At 38.4% G+C, this 17,051-nt stretch overlaps 2 long non-coding RNA genes across 2 annotated transcripts; both read left to right on the top strand.

The window, feature by feature from the left end:
- The first annotated feature begins 7,333 nt into the window (after positions 1–7,333).
- Positions 7,334–10,018, top strand: LOC140035975 (uncharacterized). Its single transcript, XR_011839870.1, has 3 exons — positions 7,334–7,683; positions 9,045–9,105; positions 9,836–10,018. It is a non-coding gene; the product is annotated as an uncharacterized lncRNA (long non-coding RNA).
- Positions 10,019–12,887: 2,869 nt separating this feature from the next.
- On the top strand, positions 12,888–15,421 carry LOC140035974 (uncharacterized). The gene is made up of 3 exons (XR_011839869.1): positions 12,888–13,086; positions 14,448–14,508; positions 15,239–15,421. It is a non-coding gene; the product is annotated as an uncharacterized lncRNA (long non-coding RNA).
- Positions 15,422–17,051: the final 1,630 nt, after the last annotated feature.

Raw genomic sequence — 17,051 nt, 5'->3', positions numbered from 1 at the left:
CTCTTGATAAGGGAAACGAGCGAGTGTGGCTACTCGATAGCCTTAGCACGCTAGTTTTACCTTCTAATCCGAGGGAAAATCAAAGTCGAAAAATTAGGCGTCATCCCCGTACCCAATTTGTTGCATTCCCTTAGGGACATACTTTCATTTTTTTTTCTCACTTCCATGTTCTTTTAATCACCCTTTTTCCCACATTTCTCAATCCATATTTTTCACTATGTTTTACTCATCTTACTCCACAAGTAGAACTCAAATTTCACATATATATTTATAATCCTATCTTCATTCATTTGCACACACTAATACCTTGATTTTTCATCCAAATTCACACGTGAACTTTCTTTACACATGCGCACACAAACACTTTGTTTTTACACCATTTCATACATGAATCTTTTCATACACTTGCACACTTGCACTTGAGTCACCATTTGCATCAATCGACCTCTATGAGGTTTCCCTTTATTGGCCGCCACAATTCATGTGGTCTGGGACCAAAAACCTCACGAGAGACATCGTAGAATTTAGGATTGCATTTTTCCGTTTTTGCATTCATATAGGCATAATCCGACATGCAATACATACCCTGGGTAGAAAGTTAGGGAAGTTAGGGTTAAGTCACGCAACTAGCCTTGGCTAGGTCAAAGGGGTGCCTTGGAGTCTATCCTTGCCTTCCCCTTTGTCAAACGTGACTCCCGAACCTTTTTCTTTGTTTTACGTAGACTAGGAGTCGTTTTAAAAAGGGTTTATTACTACTTGACTTTAAAACTCATTTTTAGGTGACTTGGTACACCTTAAATCATTACCAAGTGGCGACTCCAAACTTTTCATTTCAAAACCCTTTTTAAAACTATTTTTTGGGTCGAATCGTCGCTTTCCAAGTCCCATTGAGACCCATGTCTTTTCAACTCACAAAAATCATTTTCCAATCAAAATTGAATTAAAAACATCTTTCTCAAACCATTTATTTTTCTTATCAAAAAATGGGGCGCGACACTCACCACGGTCTGAAATGGAAGATTGCATCACATTATATCACAAACGGCCATTAACATGCCCAAAACAAGCAAAACGGAAAAATCGGCACATGCAAGTGCGGAAACGGCAAAATGGACACACGCGCGCGCGCGGAACGGCAAACGGAAACGGCCAAATTTGCCATCTCAAACCGTTTTGATCAAAAGTTAGGCTAGGAATATCGGATCAGGTGGGTGAGACACCGTTTCGAAGCTACAAGGAAGGGCTACAACTTTTATTTAAACAAGTCAACCCAGATCTCAATAGGTATTGGTAAAAAATTCACAAAATAGTTCCAGCTATTTCATTTCGGTTTACGAAACAGGCCCTGTTTGAAAGACCGTAACTCATGGTTCAGAAATCAGAATCAAGAAATTCCAGAGGCGTTAGAAAGCTCATCCATAAGGCTATAACTTTCATGTTTGGACTAAAAGCTGAATCAATACAGAGCATGGAGGAAAATGGGTCCAAACATTCCTGTCAGAACTGTCGAAATTCGAAGGCAGTTCTGACAACCGATTTTGTTTTGGTCATAACTGAAGCTACGGCACTCGGATTTGGACAAACTTTATACCGTTTCGAAGCTAAGACCAAGATCTACCTTTATTATGAAGAGGTGAACACCCAGTTCATACATTATCAAAACGAACAGAACATGGTCAGAGGCTAAAACAAGAAACGCAGCAGAATTCTGAGTTTGGAATAGGTGCGACTATTTTGGCCGTAACGCAGGTTACATAGATCTGTTTCACCTGAAATTTTGTAGGCACCACAAGGACTTCAAAAGCTAAAACTTTCATGTTTTGAGAAAACTCTAAATCAATATGTAGTATCAAGAAAAATGGAGCTCAAGTTCAGGTGCTGACTGCCCTGTTTACCCGGATTTGCCGGTTTTGCGCGCCACAAACGCATGGTCCGTTCTATGATTCTGATGCAAATTTTCTAACCAATTTCATACCAAAGAAACACATATATACCAGCTTCTAAATGACCTACCAAAGGTTTGAAACTTTCCTTCTAAGACACTACAACTTGCCCAAAACTAACCATAATCTTTAACCTAACTTTATTTGCAACACTAAACTTAATCTAACAACCTACTAACCAAACCCTAACTCACTAAACATTAGCCAAGCTAAACCAACCTAAGGAAGCCTAGGGTTTCTTAACCCAAATCAGTTTTTACCACTCACTCACCAAACCAATAAACCAATCATCAAACACAACCACTACAAGTTCAATAACACAAGATTAGAGCTAACTAAAATGTTTAACAAGAGACCCTAATTCTTTCATCTCTTGACCGAAATTCCAGCAGCAATAACTCACTAAAATTAACCATTAAACTACTCAAAAGTCATCATACAACCCATAAAAATACATAATCACAACAAAACTTCACTTACATGACTTCAAAACTTAATCAGCAAACTTTAACTTCAAAGAAAGATGTTTTACCTTCAAGAGAGCTTTGTAAATGAAGAAAGCTACCACAACAACGCCCCATGTTGTTTCCCTTAAGCTCCAACTACAAGATGGAAGCTAGAAATTGAAGAATTTGGAAGGAAATTTCCTCTCCTTTCTTGCTCTCTCTCTCGGCTCTCTCTCCCTCTCTTTTCTTTCTTATTTTGTTTTGTTTTCTTATGACAATCTTGCAATCCTATGATATATATAAGATGGTCAAAGTGTAAAGAAGATATTTTCTCTCTCCACCAATCACATAAAAGTACCTTATTTGCTTTTTAACCCTTACACTTCAACTTAGCTTTAGTTCCACTCTTGCTCTCAAACATTTTGGACTCTTTCAATTAACTCCATAGGTTATAACTTAATCTAGTCCACAACATATAATCACACTTAATTACTTCACTAATCACTTTCCTATCTTAATCACCTATACTTAATCATACTTAATCCCACATAAAAGCAATTAAATAACAATCTTTTTGTCAAGGGCAAAATTAGGGTTTTAAACCCAACTTAGAATTCCAACAAATCATATCACTAGAAACTTTTCTAGTTTAGGGTTTTCCTAACTTTTAAACTCACTTAACCTATCTAAAATGGGTCAAATCTTATACTTACCTATACTAAAACACACACTAACATAACTAACTTTAATCACCACTCGAACTTATAATTAATACAAAAATTAGGGTTTCAATCCTAACCCCAACTTAGGGTTTTTTAGTTCCAAAACCTAATGTTACCGCACAAATAATGAATATAATCTAATATCAAACTTAAGAACGGACTGGGGCCTTACAAACTCACATTCCGGAGTCGATGATGGTCGAGATTTTTCATTGTTCTTTAGGTGAAAATCCGAAAGGGCACCTCAAAAAAAAAGAAAGAGGAAAAAGAAGAAGAAGAGAAAAAGAAGAAGAAAAGAAGAGAAAAAAGGAAAAGAAAGGAAAAAGAAGGAAAAAGGAAAAGAAAAGAAAAAAAAAGCAAAACAAAAACAAAAAAAGGGTGGCGGCGACCTTGGTGAAAACCCAAAAGGGCGCCAAGGTAGGGTTCTGCAGCAAGTGAGAACAAGGAGGAACAGCTGGTGACTTGGTTCATTTGGATTTTTCTTCGTTTTGTAATACTTCTGTCAATGTTGAATTCCAGAACAAAGATATCCAGAGATTCGAATATGACATTTGTTGGCCGAAAGCTGTGTCACTTTGTAAAAAATATCTTTTCTGCAAAAATACATTCTTACGAAGCTCATTTTCTTCAATTGCTTGTATTCATGGCATTTTGTAGGTTTAAGCACAGTTGATGGTATTTGTGTTCTTTTGCATAACATGTGAAATTACCTTGCATACATCATTTTTAATCATTGAATTTTGGTGAATAACAACCCCCATGGTTTATTCGAAACATACTTGGATTTAGTCCCTTTCTTGGAAATGGTTGAGATCTAGCAAAGCCGGCCACGCAGGTTTTATAATATGGCAAAATGCATACCTGGTTAGCTTGGGAAAATGCCACAGCAAAAGTTGACAAAGGCATCAAAAGATTCATGTTTACACGATTCTCAAAGGGAAAACGGATCAAATAATAGTGGCAATTTCTTTGTTCTTTCTCTTTTGCAGAAAAATTTCATGCATGGATGAAAACAATCAACACTTCACACTGGAGTCGGTATCGAAAGAGTTCTCCAGTGAACAAAGACGGATCTAAAATATTGCAAGCAAGTTTGATCAAAAGGTGCAACAACATGGCAATGCAGAATCAATTATTGGCTCAAATGCAAAATTTAACCTCTACTGGAGCAAAATTTTGGGCTATTTTCAGGTAAGTGTACTAGAATTTCCTGTTTTAAATTTCTCATTCAGGCCAGTCCCATGTTTAAATTTCTCGTTCGGGCCAGTCCCATGTTTAAATTTTAGTTCGGGCCAGTCCCATGTTTAAATTCTGTTCGGGTCAGTCCCATGTTTAGATTCTCGTTCGGGCTAGTCCCATGTTAAAATTTTCGTTCGGGCCAGTCCCATGATTTAAATTTCTCGTTTGGGTCAGTCTCATGATTTAAATTCATTGTTCGGGTCAGTTCCATATTTAAATTCTTGTTCGGGTCAGTCCCATGATTTAAATTCTTTGTTCGGGTCAGTCCCATGATTTAAATTTCTCGTTCGGGTCAGTCCCATGTTTAAATTCTTGTTCGGGTCAGTCCCATGATTTAAATTCTTGTTCGGATCAGTCCCATGATTTAAATTCCTTGTTCGGGTCAGTCCCATGATTTAAATTCCTTGTTCGGGGTCAATCCCATGTTTAAAATCCTCGTTCGAGCCAGTCCCATGTTTAAATTTTCTGTTCGGGTCAGTCCCGTTTTAAATTTTCTGTTCGGGTCAGTCCCGTTTAAATTTCTGTTCGGGTCAGTCCCGATTTAAATTTCTCGTCTGGGTCAGTCCCATTTTAAATTTTTTGTTAAAGGGGTTAGTCCTCCTTTTCAAAAGCGTCAGTCGTTTGAGTAGTTCGCAGCCGAATAACACAGATAAGTATTTGGTATCTACTTCTTTGTCTCAAGTTTTTCCAAAACTCAGACAAAGAGAGGCAAATTGTAGACACCAAATTTTTCTCAGTTCCATTTTTTACTTTATTTTAATTTTTTAATTTAATTTCTTGCTTTATTATTAGTATTCGTTCTTATTTATTTAATTTTGCTTGTTTAAGAAAAAAACAACAAAAACAAAAAAAAGAAGAAAAAAAGAACAAAACACAAAAACAAAAACAAAAAAAAATATAAGAAAAATAAGTGGAAGTGTGCATGCTACACAAGTGGGGATCATGCATAGGGACAAGTGTCCCTTTTTGTATTTGACAACACCTCACCTAGATGGTGAGGTGTCTAGACACTTGTAAGATAGGATTTGTTTGGAAAATAAGGAATGGGCAGCTAAGTGATGGACAAAAAGGAAAAGGAGGAACAAAAAAGCAAGGGGAAAAAGGGAGATAGAGGGAGCTGGAGGAAGAGGCTTCGGCTGAGAAAACAGAGGACGAAAAGAGAAACGGGGGGGAGTGAGCTAAGGGTGAGGTGCGGCGGTTAGAAAGAAAAAGAGAGAGCCAGTCGAAGAGAAACGAAGGGGAGAATCCAAGTGGGCGGCTGAAGACATAATCGAGAGAGCTCTAGATAGAAGACAGCGCAGAAGAGGAGTTAGCGGCTAGGGCTAGAGAGTTGAGAGCCGAGGGAGTGAGAAAGGAGGAACGGAAAAAGGGTTTGAGAGGGAAGAATCTGATGACGGCTGAAGAAAAGCTAAGATAGAAGGGTTTCGGCTGTGCAGAAAGAAGGAGGAAAAGAACGGGCAACAGGGAGAGAGAAAGGAAGGCCGATGAAACAGCTATGAAGGGATAAAAGTCTGGGAAGCAAGAAAGACCGATGGGGTGTCTGCGGCGGGGGAACAAGGAGAGCCACGGGAACTACTAACCCTCACGCCACCAGTAGTTGCGGATCCTCATCAAGAGAAAGCACAAGCACTGTAAGTTATTCTTCTCCTTTAAGTTCTAGTATCTCTTCAAACACAGACTCTTGAAGTTTTTCAAAGCATGTATTTCGTGGCTTTGTTTATGGGAAGTTCACTATTTTGTTGTCTACTTTTCCGCCCCTTCTATTTGATGTTTATCAAGAATTTGTTTCTTCGTTTGTGAGTAAAAAAAAAAAAGGCTAAGTCTGGTGGCTGTGTGTGGGTCATGTTTGAACTGATGTGATTGAAAACTTGTGAACCTAAAAGGCCATCAGCTTTACATTTTCCTTCCCCCAAAATGAAATGGATGTGATCCGTGGGTTTTCTCTTGGGTGATCTCTGATGTTCCGAAGATTTGATTTTTGATGGTTTGAGAACGGTTGAATCTTTATTGCTGTTAAAACTGGTTGTTGCCGCATGAAGTTGCTAAAATTTCGAAGCATCAGAAATTGCAGACGCTCCTTCGTTAATTGCATGTCCACACCTCTGTCTCTGTCCTCTTTGTTTGTGATCTTTTTGTGATAATCAATCTGTCCCTTGTGCCTTAAGGTCTTCCCTCTTGTTTCCATGTTTGCTGGAACCTTTTTCCTGTCAAAATGTTGTACGGTTTGCAGCTCATGGAGTCTGCATTTCCTAAAGCTGTTACATAACAAATCACAAGCTCCACACTCATTTGCATTTGTTGGCATTGAAGTTTATCATTTGTTTTGTGATTGTTTCATCATATTAGTTTCCATTGTAACATCCCGAATATTAGGAGGTTGTTTGTGAAGAAAATATTAAAGTGTATTTCTTTGGGGTTTGATTTAAAACCTTATTTTGTTTTAAAAGACTAGAAACCCTAAAATTTTAGTCAAAAACCCTAGTTTACTTGCGACTAACCGGTTTTATTAAATGTCTCACATTTTAATAGAAACCCTAATTTTAATTTCTGAAATTGTAAAACCCTCACGGTTTCTTAAAAATGCTCTTTTATTTGGAAATTATTATTTATTAAAGCTCTACTATCTAATTATTCCATAATAAGTGCAAATGAATCTAGAAAGTAGGGTTTTACTCTTTGTTTTCAACATTTGAGCAAATTAGGGTTTTAGCGATTTTTCCGCCGGATGAATTTTCGGTACTGGCCAAGGATCAATTTGATGATTAAAAGTGACCTTTAAGTGAGAAATAATATGTGAATAGGAGCAATTATATAAGGTTAGTGAATGGGAAGTAAAAACCCTAGTAAGGGTGTTTCTAAGAAAAACGGCGCGAACCGACGGGTCCCGCGCACTACCGATTGAACGCACCGTTTGACCACCATTTTTCTTACCAAACAAGCTTATTGACTTTTGCACAAAATATCTTCCTAATTTGCAGCTGGTTTGACCGAAATTATAAGGCTAGAAATGTAAGGGAAGAAAGAGAAAAATTTGTGGACAAGATTAGTCCAAGTGTTGGCCAAAAATTGTGGACACAATTAGCCTTAATCTTCTTACTTCCTTATAAGACAAGTTAAGCTCCATTTCCTTCATTTTTCTGCTCCATAACCGAAATAAGAGAGAGAGGGAAAGACCAAGAGAAAAACTTCTTCATTTCTTCTTGATTCAAGCTACAAAGTGAGAAATCCAAAGAACTAAACCGATTAATCTTGTCCTTGAGTGGTTAGTTAGTGTTTGGTGGTGAAAGTTTGGAAAGAGAAGGCTTGGGCTGCTCTTTGTAACCTCTATTCAAGGTAAGAGAGCTTATCTCTCTAAGTGTTGCTTTCAATTTTGTTAAATTAAGTTTAGTAGTTTGATTATAGTGGTGGAATCATGGATGATTAGCATGTTTTAGAGGTTTTTCCCCAATTTATTTGATGAACTAGGGCTTATGGAAATTCTGCCCAAATTGTTGTAAGATGCTTATATGTTGCAATTGAGGTTTCATAAGGTGTTGTGGGAGTGATTAGACCAAGAAATTAAGGAAAGTTCCACTAAAAACTAAAGATTTCAGATTTCTGGAAATTCTTGCTTACATTCTGTCCGAATTTTTATCTGTGTGTTAGAGGCCGAATTGGCCTTAGGTCAAAGAATAAAAGTTGTAGATAATGACATTTTATAGGTTCCTACAAAATTTCAGCTCAATCGGAGCAACGTAGGATGTGAAAAGTCCAAAATACCCTTACTGTTTTAAATATTTCCCAGCAGTCCGTTTCATCAGTTAAGTCCAGTTTATCACGTTTTTTGACTAGGAGCCGTACTGATTTAGCTCTGAGCCAAAACATGAAAGTTGTAGTGTTCTGAAGTAGCTTTAAAATGCCTCAAAGAACACCTGAATTGAACTTTTGTACACTGAGTTATGACCATTACAGTGTTCTGCGGTTAAACAGCCGACGAATTGGTTTCTGGTTTAGTAATTCGAGAATTTGACTGAGTTACATTAGGAACTGGACTAAGTGACCTTCATGAATGTTGTATCTCTGTGTCTTAGCTTCGAAACGGCATAGGTTTCGTTTTAAACCGATAAGCGTAGCCTCGGATATGTTATTTCCGCATTTGTACGTCAAATCTGTTTTGAACTAAATTGAATTTCTGCACCTGTACTTAATATGATTCTTGTTATTATGATATTGTGAGCCTATGGAACGGCTCTTGACATGAATTGCTGATTTATATAATGTTGGGTTGTGTTTGAGAAAAATAATGAAGCCTAAAAGGCTGGAAAATTAGGTAAACACAAAGGGCATGCTGCCCAAATTTACGCTCGAGGACTAGAAAACTATATTAGCGACTTGAGTGAAGGTTAAGTACTTATTACTTGAACTAGCGAGAACCTTGGCCACTATGTTTCTTGAGTGTTATACGTTAGGACTTGGCCGAACTTGTACCCTTGAGAAATGAAATAATGATTGCTCGAAGTACGTTTTCCTTGTACTTTCGACTCGCATGACAATTTCAAGTATAAATATTACAAAGTTTTATCATTGAAAAAGTGAGCAAGTATTTCACGAGTACTCTCCAAGTGAATTTCTATTTATTGATTCTTATTGAACAAAACGTCTAAGTTTCGAATCTTAGTCATGTTTCAAAGTTCTCAAACTGAGTTTTATCGCAGATTTGGACTCCGAACCCGGAGTATAACCTGAAAGTGACCAGTAAAGGCACTATATCTTTTGGTGAGTGTTTTCAAATACCGAATTGAACTTGATACCTGAACTTGATACGTGACCAATATGATTACATGTTATATACGTGAATTGTTAGGGCAAGAGTGTACTTTATCGCACTTGCCCTTACGTGATATACTTGTTTATTGTTGCAATTGACTTGACATACTTGTTTATGATGCGCGCACTTCCTGGAATTCCAGAAACCCTGTGGCGAGTTACTCTAGTCGAGCCGGCAAGGGGCTTGGTCGATTGGGTAACGAACCCTGGGTCTCTTGTATTGTCGAGTGGAGTGATATCTCCTCGACTAATCGGTATACTCGAGTAGTACCACCCGTGTTTCTTGAGGATTTTGGGCCCAGTTGGGGGTTTGAACGGTGGACGGAGAGTCGTGTAAGTGGTGTTCTACTGGATTGGTTACTTACTTGAAAGTTGACGGAGTGTCAGCTACTACGTGATCAAGCTTCTGGTAATGCAATGGGAATTTGGCTCCTGAGAGCCATCCGTATCCTTATACTTTGGAGTGATTATTGTTTATTGGATTATTGTTTCTTTTGAAAAACTTCTACACTCGCTCATTTTGAGATTGCTACTTGACGTGTTATTGCTCACATTTATGAACTCTTCATGCTCGTTACTTTGCTATATCGAAAACTTGTACTTATAAATAATGGTCAATTTGCTATTTGGAACCTCACTGGGCTTTTAGCTCATTCCACTCCATTTGTTTTCCTTTCAGGGGTACGAGCGAGGTGTGAGATATGTAAAGTCTAGCATAGACTAGTTGTTTTGACTTTTGACTTGTACTCGCGCTGTTACTCGAATAGAATGTTTTGTATTTGGATTGTATACGCCCTGAACCAGTTTGAGTATATTGAGGCTTTGTACCTCGATTTCTATCAATGTAAATTATAAGCTTGAATTGCGATGTTATTTATGGTCTATGGATGTCTGCACGTGATACGAGTGAATGAGTCCTGGCGAGAGCTGGACAGGCGGTCCGCCGAACCCTCTGGTACGCCTTAGGGGGAGGTGGGGTCGTCACAGATGGTATCAGAGCTCCTATTGAGCTCGTGCCGGGAGAAGGTTCTCGGACTGTGGGGATTGACTTGTTAAGTATGGAACAATTGTCTATTGTTGGGAACCTTAGATATGTATGTTGGGTAGGAATCTCTAATACGGGTGATTTGCTCTTGAGCCTGGCCAGCTTGAGTGGTGAATTATCATATTTTCGGATTCTTGTCCCCGAATACCAAAGAGTGACATCTTTACGATCAGTTGAGATCTCGTGTAATATTCGGATAAGTTTGGATGGTGAAAACAAAGGCACAGGGAATGCGAGTAGTCTGGACTTGAAAAATATTGGAAATATTCATGGGATTTGGGATCCTTCTTATTCACGTGTTTCGAGCCTTGATTAAGTGTAGTGCCTGAGCGATACCTAGGGTTAATGCTCTATAAGCTATGTGACTTGTTTTGATCGAATGTGTTGTATTGCCTTGTTTTATGATTTAAAGGGGTTTATGATTTGCATTATTCTGTTTTGTGCTGTTGATATTTATATAGTTACTTAGTGGCTATATTCTATTATTGATTAGTTGGTTATATTGTTATAGTTGATTCGCTACGAACCATGGAGGGTAGAAGAAGTCAAGCTAGGGGAACTAATCGAGGACGCGGTCCTAGTCGTAGCCGTGGGGGTAGACAAGCCCAGGAACCGGTACGAGAATCGAGAGAGGAAAGAGAGGCAACGGTTGAGCCACAACCTGAACCCCAAGCTACAGGGGGAGATCAAGTGGCAACTGCCATCCAGCAAATGACTAATATTCTGGCCCGTTTAGTGGAACAACAGGGTCAAGCCCCTGTAAACCAACCTCGGGACCCCGATATGGGGCAGGATAGAGCTTTGGAGAGATTCCAAAAGTTCTCCCCACCCAAGTTTTTAGGAGGGCCAGACCCGTATGAGGCTGAGAAATGGCTGGAGGCCATGATAAATATTTTTGCTGCCCTAAACTATACGGAGGAGAGACAAGTCCAATTCGCTGTATTTCAATTCGAGGGGCCAGCTAGGGCCTGGTGGAATGTAGTGAGGGCCAAGTGGGAGAGAGAAGGAACTGCATGGACTTGGCTAAACTTTGTACGGGACTTCAACGAAAAATACCTTCCACCCATCGTCCAGGAGAAGAGAGAGGACGAATTCATTAAACTCCGTCAGGGGATGTTGAGTGTAACTGAGTATGAGACTCAGTTTACAAAGTTGTCCAAATTTGCTCCCGAACTGATAGCTACGGAACAAAGAAAAGTACGGAGGTTCATACAAGGACTGAACGTGGAGTTACAAGAAGCCTTAGCGGCGGTCCAAATTAATACATTCACAGAGGTTCTGGAGAAAGCCTTGAGGATAGAGACTGCTAGGGCACAAGTGAGAGCTTTCCATGCAAAAAGGAGAGGTGCGCCTGGTGGAAGTCAAAGGCAAGGACAAAGTGATTTAGATATGCCACCTTCTAAGTTAGGTCGAGAAGATGGTAGTGAGAAAATTTCAAGGACGGTTAAGGAAAGTACTCCAAGAGGAGCTTCGCGTGGCTGGGGCCAAGCAAGAGGTACCTCACAAGGAGGTCAGACCTCAGCCCCTCAAGTATCTTGTGGGTACTGTGGGAAGGCCAATCATGTGGAGAGTGATTGTTGGCGAAAAGCGGGAAAATGTTTATGGTGTGGTAGCACCGAGCACCAGCTTGCAACCTGTCCCCGTAGATCACGCCTAAACCCTGAACAAGCAAGTGTAGGAGGAACTAAGCCAAGAGTGCCGGCTAGAGCGTATGCCTTGAACCAACAGGCAGTACCTGAACCAACAGAGATAGTAGAAGGTACGATTCGTAATTTCTGTTGTTTAACTAAGTTTTGGCTATAGTGCGACCTGAGAGCCGGAAACGAATATATAAGGAAAATACCCTACGTTATTCGAAGTGCATGAATGAATTTCGAGGACGAAATTCTTTTAAGGAGGGGAGATTGTAACATCCCGAATATTAGGAGGTTGTTTGTGAAGAAAATATTAAAGTGTATTTCTTTGGGGTTTGATTTAAAACCTTATTTTGTTTTAAAAGACTAGAAACCCTAAAATTTTAGTCAAAAACCCTAGTTTACTTGCGACTAACCGGTTTTATTAAATGTCTCACATTTTAATAGAAACCCTAATTTTAATTTCTGAAATTGTAAAACCCTCACGGTTTCTTAAAAATGCTCTTTTATTTGGAAATTATTATTTATTAAAGCTCTACTATCTAATTATTCCATAATAAGTGCAAATGAATCTAGAAAGTAGGGTTTTACTCTTTGTTTTCAACATTTGAGCAAATTAGGGTTTTAGCGATTTTTCCGCCGGATGAATTTTCGGTACTGGCCAAGGATCAATTTGATGATTAAAAGTGACCTTTAAGTGAGAAATAATATGTGAATAGGAGCAATTATATAAGGTTAGTGAATGGGAAGTAAAAACCCTAGTAAGGGTGTTTCTAAGAAAAACGGCGCGAACCGACGGGTCCCGCGCACTACCGATTGAACGCACCGTTTGACCACCATTTTTCTTACCAAACAAGCTTATTGACTTTTGCACAAAATATCTTCCTAATTTGAAGCTGGTTTGACCGAAATTATAAGGCTAGAAATGTAAGGGAAGAAAGAGAAAAATTTGTGGACAAGATTAGTCCAAGTGTTGGCCAAAAATTGTGGACACAATTAGCCTTAATCTTCTTACTTCCTTATAAGAGAAGTTAAGCTCCATTTCCTTCATTTTTCTGCTCCATAACCGAAATAAGAGAGAGAGGGAAAGACCAAGAGAAAAACTTCTTCATTTCTTCTTGATTCAAGCTACAAAGTGAGAAATCCAAAGAACTAAACCGATTAATCTTGTCCTTGAGTGGTTAGTTAGTGTTTGGTGGTGAAAGTTTGGAAAGAGAAGGCTTGGGCTGCTCTTTGTAACCTCTATTCAAGGTAAGAGAGCTTATCTCTCTAAGTGTTGCTTTCAATTTTGTTAAATTAAGTTTAGTAGTTTGATTATAGTGGTGGAATCATGGATGATTAGCATGTTTTAGAGGTTTTTCCCCAATTTATTTGATGAACTAGGGCTTATGGAAATTCTGCCCAAATTGTTGTAAGATGCTTATATGTTGCAATTGAGGTTTCATAAGGTGTTGTGGGAGTGATTAGACCAAGAAATTAAGGAAAGTTCCACTAAAAACTAAAGATTTCAGATTTCTGGAAATTCTTGCTTACATTCTGTCCGAATTTTTATCTGTGTGTTAGAGGCCGAATTGGCCTTAGATCAAAGAAGAAAAGTTGTAGATAATGACATTTTATAGGTTCCTACAAAATTTCAGCTCAATCGGAGCAACGTAGGATGTGAAAAGTCCAAAATACCCTTACTGTTTTAAATATTTCCCAGCAGTCCGTTTCATCAGTTAAGTCCAGTTTATCACGTTTTTTGACTAGGAGCCGTACTGATTTAGCTCTGAGCCAAAACATGAAAGTTGTAGTGTTCTGAAGTAGCTTTAAAATGCCTCAAAGAACACCTGAATTGGACTTTTGTACACTGAGTTATGACCATTACAGTGTTCTGCGGTTAAACAGCCGACGAATTGGTTTCTGGTTTAGTAATTCGAGAATGTGAATGAGTTACATTAGGAACTGGACTAAGTGACCTTCATGAATGTTGTAGATCTGTGTCTTAGCTTCGAAACGGCATAGGTTTCGTTTTAAACTGATAAGCGTAGCCTCGGATATGTTATTTCCGCATTTGTACGTCAAATCTGTTTTGAACTAAATTGAATTTCTGCACCTGTACTTAATATGATTCTTGTTATTATGATATTGTGAGCCTATGGAACGGCTCTTGACATGAATTGCTGATTTATATAATGTTGGGTTGTGTTTGAGAAAAATAATGAAGCCTAAAAGGCTGGAAAATTAGGTAAACACAAAGGGCATGCTGCCCAAATTTACGCTCGAGGACTAGAAAACTATATTAGCGACTTGAGTGAAGGTTAAGTACTTATTACTTGAACTTGCGAGAACCTTGGCCACTATGTTTCTTGAGTGTTATACGTTAGGACTTGGCCGAACTTGTACCCTTGAGAAATGAAATAATGATTGCTCGAAGTACGTTTTCCTTGTACTTTCGACTCGCATGACAATTTCAAGTATAAATATTACAAAGTTTTATCATTGAAAAAGTGAGCAAGTATTTCACGAGTACTCTCCAAGTGAATTTCTATTTATTGATTCTTATTGAACAAAACGTCTAAGTTTCGAATCTTAATCATGTTTCAAAGTTCTCAAACTGAGTTTTATCGCAGATTTGGACTCCGAACCCGGAGTATAACCTGAAAGTGACCAGTAAAGGCACTATATCTTTTGGTGAGTGTTTTCAAATACCGAATTGAACTTGATACCTGAACTTGATACGTGACCAATATGATTACATGTTATATACGTGAATTGTTAGGGCAAGAGTGTACTTTATCGCACTTGCCCTTACGTGATATACTTGTTTATTGTTGCAATTGACTTGACATACTTGTTTATGATGCGCGCACTTCCTGGAATTCCAGAAACCCTGTGGCGAGTTACTCTAGTCGAGCCGGCAAGGGGCTTGGTCGATTGGGTAACGAACCCTGGGTCTCTTGTATTGTCGAGTGGAGTGATATCTCCTCGACTAATCGGTATACTCGAGTAGTACCACCCGTGTTTCTTGAGGATTTTGGGCCCAGTTGGGGGTTTGAACGGTGGACGGAGAGTCGTGTAAGTGGTGTTCTACTGGATTGGTTACTTACTTGAAAGTTGACGGAGTGTCAGCTACTACGTGATCAAGCTTCTGGTAATGCAATGGGAATTTGGCTCCTGAGAGCCATCCGTATCCTTATACTTTGGAGTGATTATTGTTTATTGGATTATTGTTTCTTTTGAAAAACTTCTACACTCGCTCATTTTGAGATTGCTACTTGACGTGTTATTGCTCACATTTATGAACTCTTCATGCTCGTTACTTTGCTATATCGAAAACTTGTACTTATAAATAATGGTCAATTTGCTATTTGGAACCTCACTGGGCTTTTAGCTCATTCCACTCCATTTGTTTTCCTTTCAGGGGTACGAGCGAGGTGTGAGATATGTAAAGTCTAGCATAGACTAGTTGTTTTGACTTTTGACTTGTACTCGCGCTGTTACTCGAATAGAATGTTTTGTATTTGGATTGTATACGCCCTGAACCAGTTTGAGTATATTGAGGCTTTGTACCTCGATTTCTATCAATGTAAATTATAAGCTTGAATTGCGATGTTATTTATGGTCTATGGATGTCTGCACGTGATACGAGTGAATGAGTCCTGGCGAGAGCTGGGCAGGCGGTCCGCCGAACCCTCTGGTACGCCTTAGGGGGAGGTGGGGTCGTCACATCCATTCCCTCAAGTGTGTGAAGAAAGGTTGCTGTTTTGCTTTCATTTTGCTCACCTCCTATTTTTATGCCGGTTCCATGAACTGCTAAGAGGATCGCATTCCTGTGACTGTCTTTAGTTGCTTGTTTGGACGATTGAAGTCCTGTGATTTTGTTGCTTAGATTAAGGGTTTTGATGTTTGGTTGAGACTTTATGCGAATGGAAGTTTGTATCTTGAATCCAGAAGAAAATTGCAAAGGCTTTTAGTTGCAGAACAATGTTGTAGCAGCTTTCTTCGTAGCATGCATGGAAATATTTTCAAAATTTGCACTCTAACCCCTTATTTTCTATCTAATGCTACTAAGGCCCATAAATATTAGAAAATTGATCATTTTTGCCCTCTTTAACATGTTATTTTCCTTGGTATGTTCTAATGTGATTTTTTTTGGACTGATTGTTTAGGAATTTTAGGATGGAATTTGAGGATGTAATGGTTTTTTTTTTTCTAGATTTCAGTTTTGATTTGGATTCTTAGTGAATTTTGGGTATTTTGTTGTTTAATTGTAGCAAATGGGATTTTATTTGTTTTTGTGAATTTTAGCATGTGATTTTGATAGGTTCCATCTTAAGCCCTTAAATTGTGGCATTTCATTTCTTTTAATTCTTAAACTTTCTATTTAGGACCTTGTTTGCTTTAATTTCTTGCACATGGATGGTTTATTTATGTAAATACCTTAAGTGATTTCGTTTTGTGTTTAATTTTTATTTCGTGTCTAATTTTCGTTTCGAGCAATTAATTGCTAATTAAAAGTGATGCTTTGACCTTTTTGTTATTTTGGAGGGTAAATAAGTGATTCCATTAGGGCCCCAACTCAAGGGAGGTACACCCTTACTCTTATTTCTCACTTTATTTGATCCTACATGCCCTATGTGACTTTATGTGTTTAATTGCTTGCCTATTGAAAGTGTTTTAGCTTTATCATTTACTTATTGGCTTTAGTTTTGTATATTTATTTTAGTTCAATTTTGATCATTTGAAAGGCACTTGAATGCCAAATTTGTAATAGTTAGAGATTTATTTATTTAATTATTTATTTATTTTATCTCCCCTTTAGATTGTAGTAGGGCCTCCCTAATGTAACAGATAGGGCTTCCTTTGCTTTATTTGCCCTGTGTGATTTGCATGCTTACTTGCTATGTGTTATCGCTTTCCTAGGATCTAGCATCTAGATATGCATGCTTATGTGTTATGTGAATTACGTGCTCACATGCTTACTTGCTTTAACTATGCCCATTTACTTGTATATATATGGTGAATGCAAATAAACGATATAGCCGTGGCTAGTCCAATGCTAGTCATGGCTCTTTATTCCCGATCGCTCACAAGTCCAATGCTTATGAGAGAGCGTTAGTAAATGGCTAGTCCAATGCTAGACCCTTAGGGACCGTTTACGCGTTATATCATGTTTGTGTGAATCACTACATTTCATGCATGTTTTTCACTTTTTAGGGTTTTTACCATGTTGC

This window comes from Coffea arabica, chromosome 2c (assembly GCF_036785885.1).
Source record: "Coffea arabica cultivar ET-39 chromosome 2c, Coffea Arabica ET-39 HiFi, whole genome shotgun sequence".
NCBI classification, from domain to species: Eukaryota; Viridiplantae; Streptophyta; class Magnoliopsida; order Gentianales; family Rubiaceae; genus Coffea; species Coffea arabica.
This window is presented reverse-complemented; position numbering and strand designations above follow the sequence as displayed.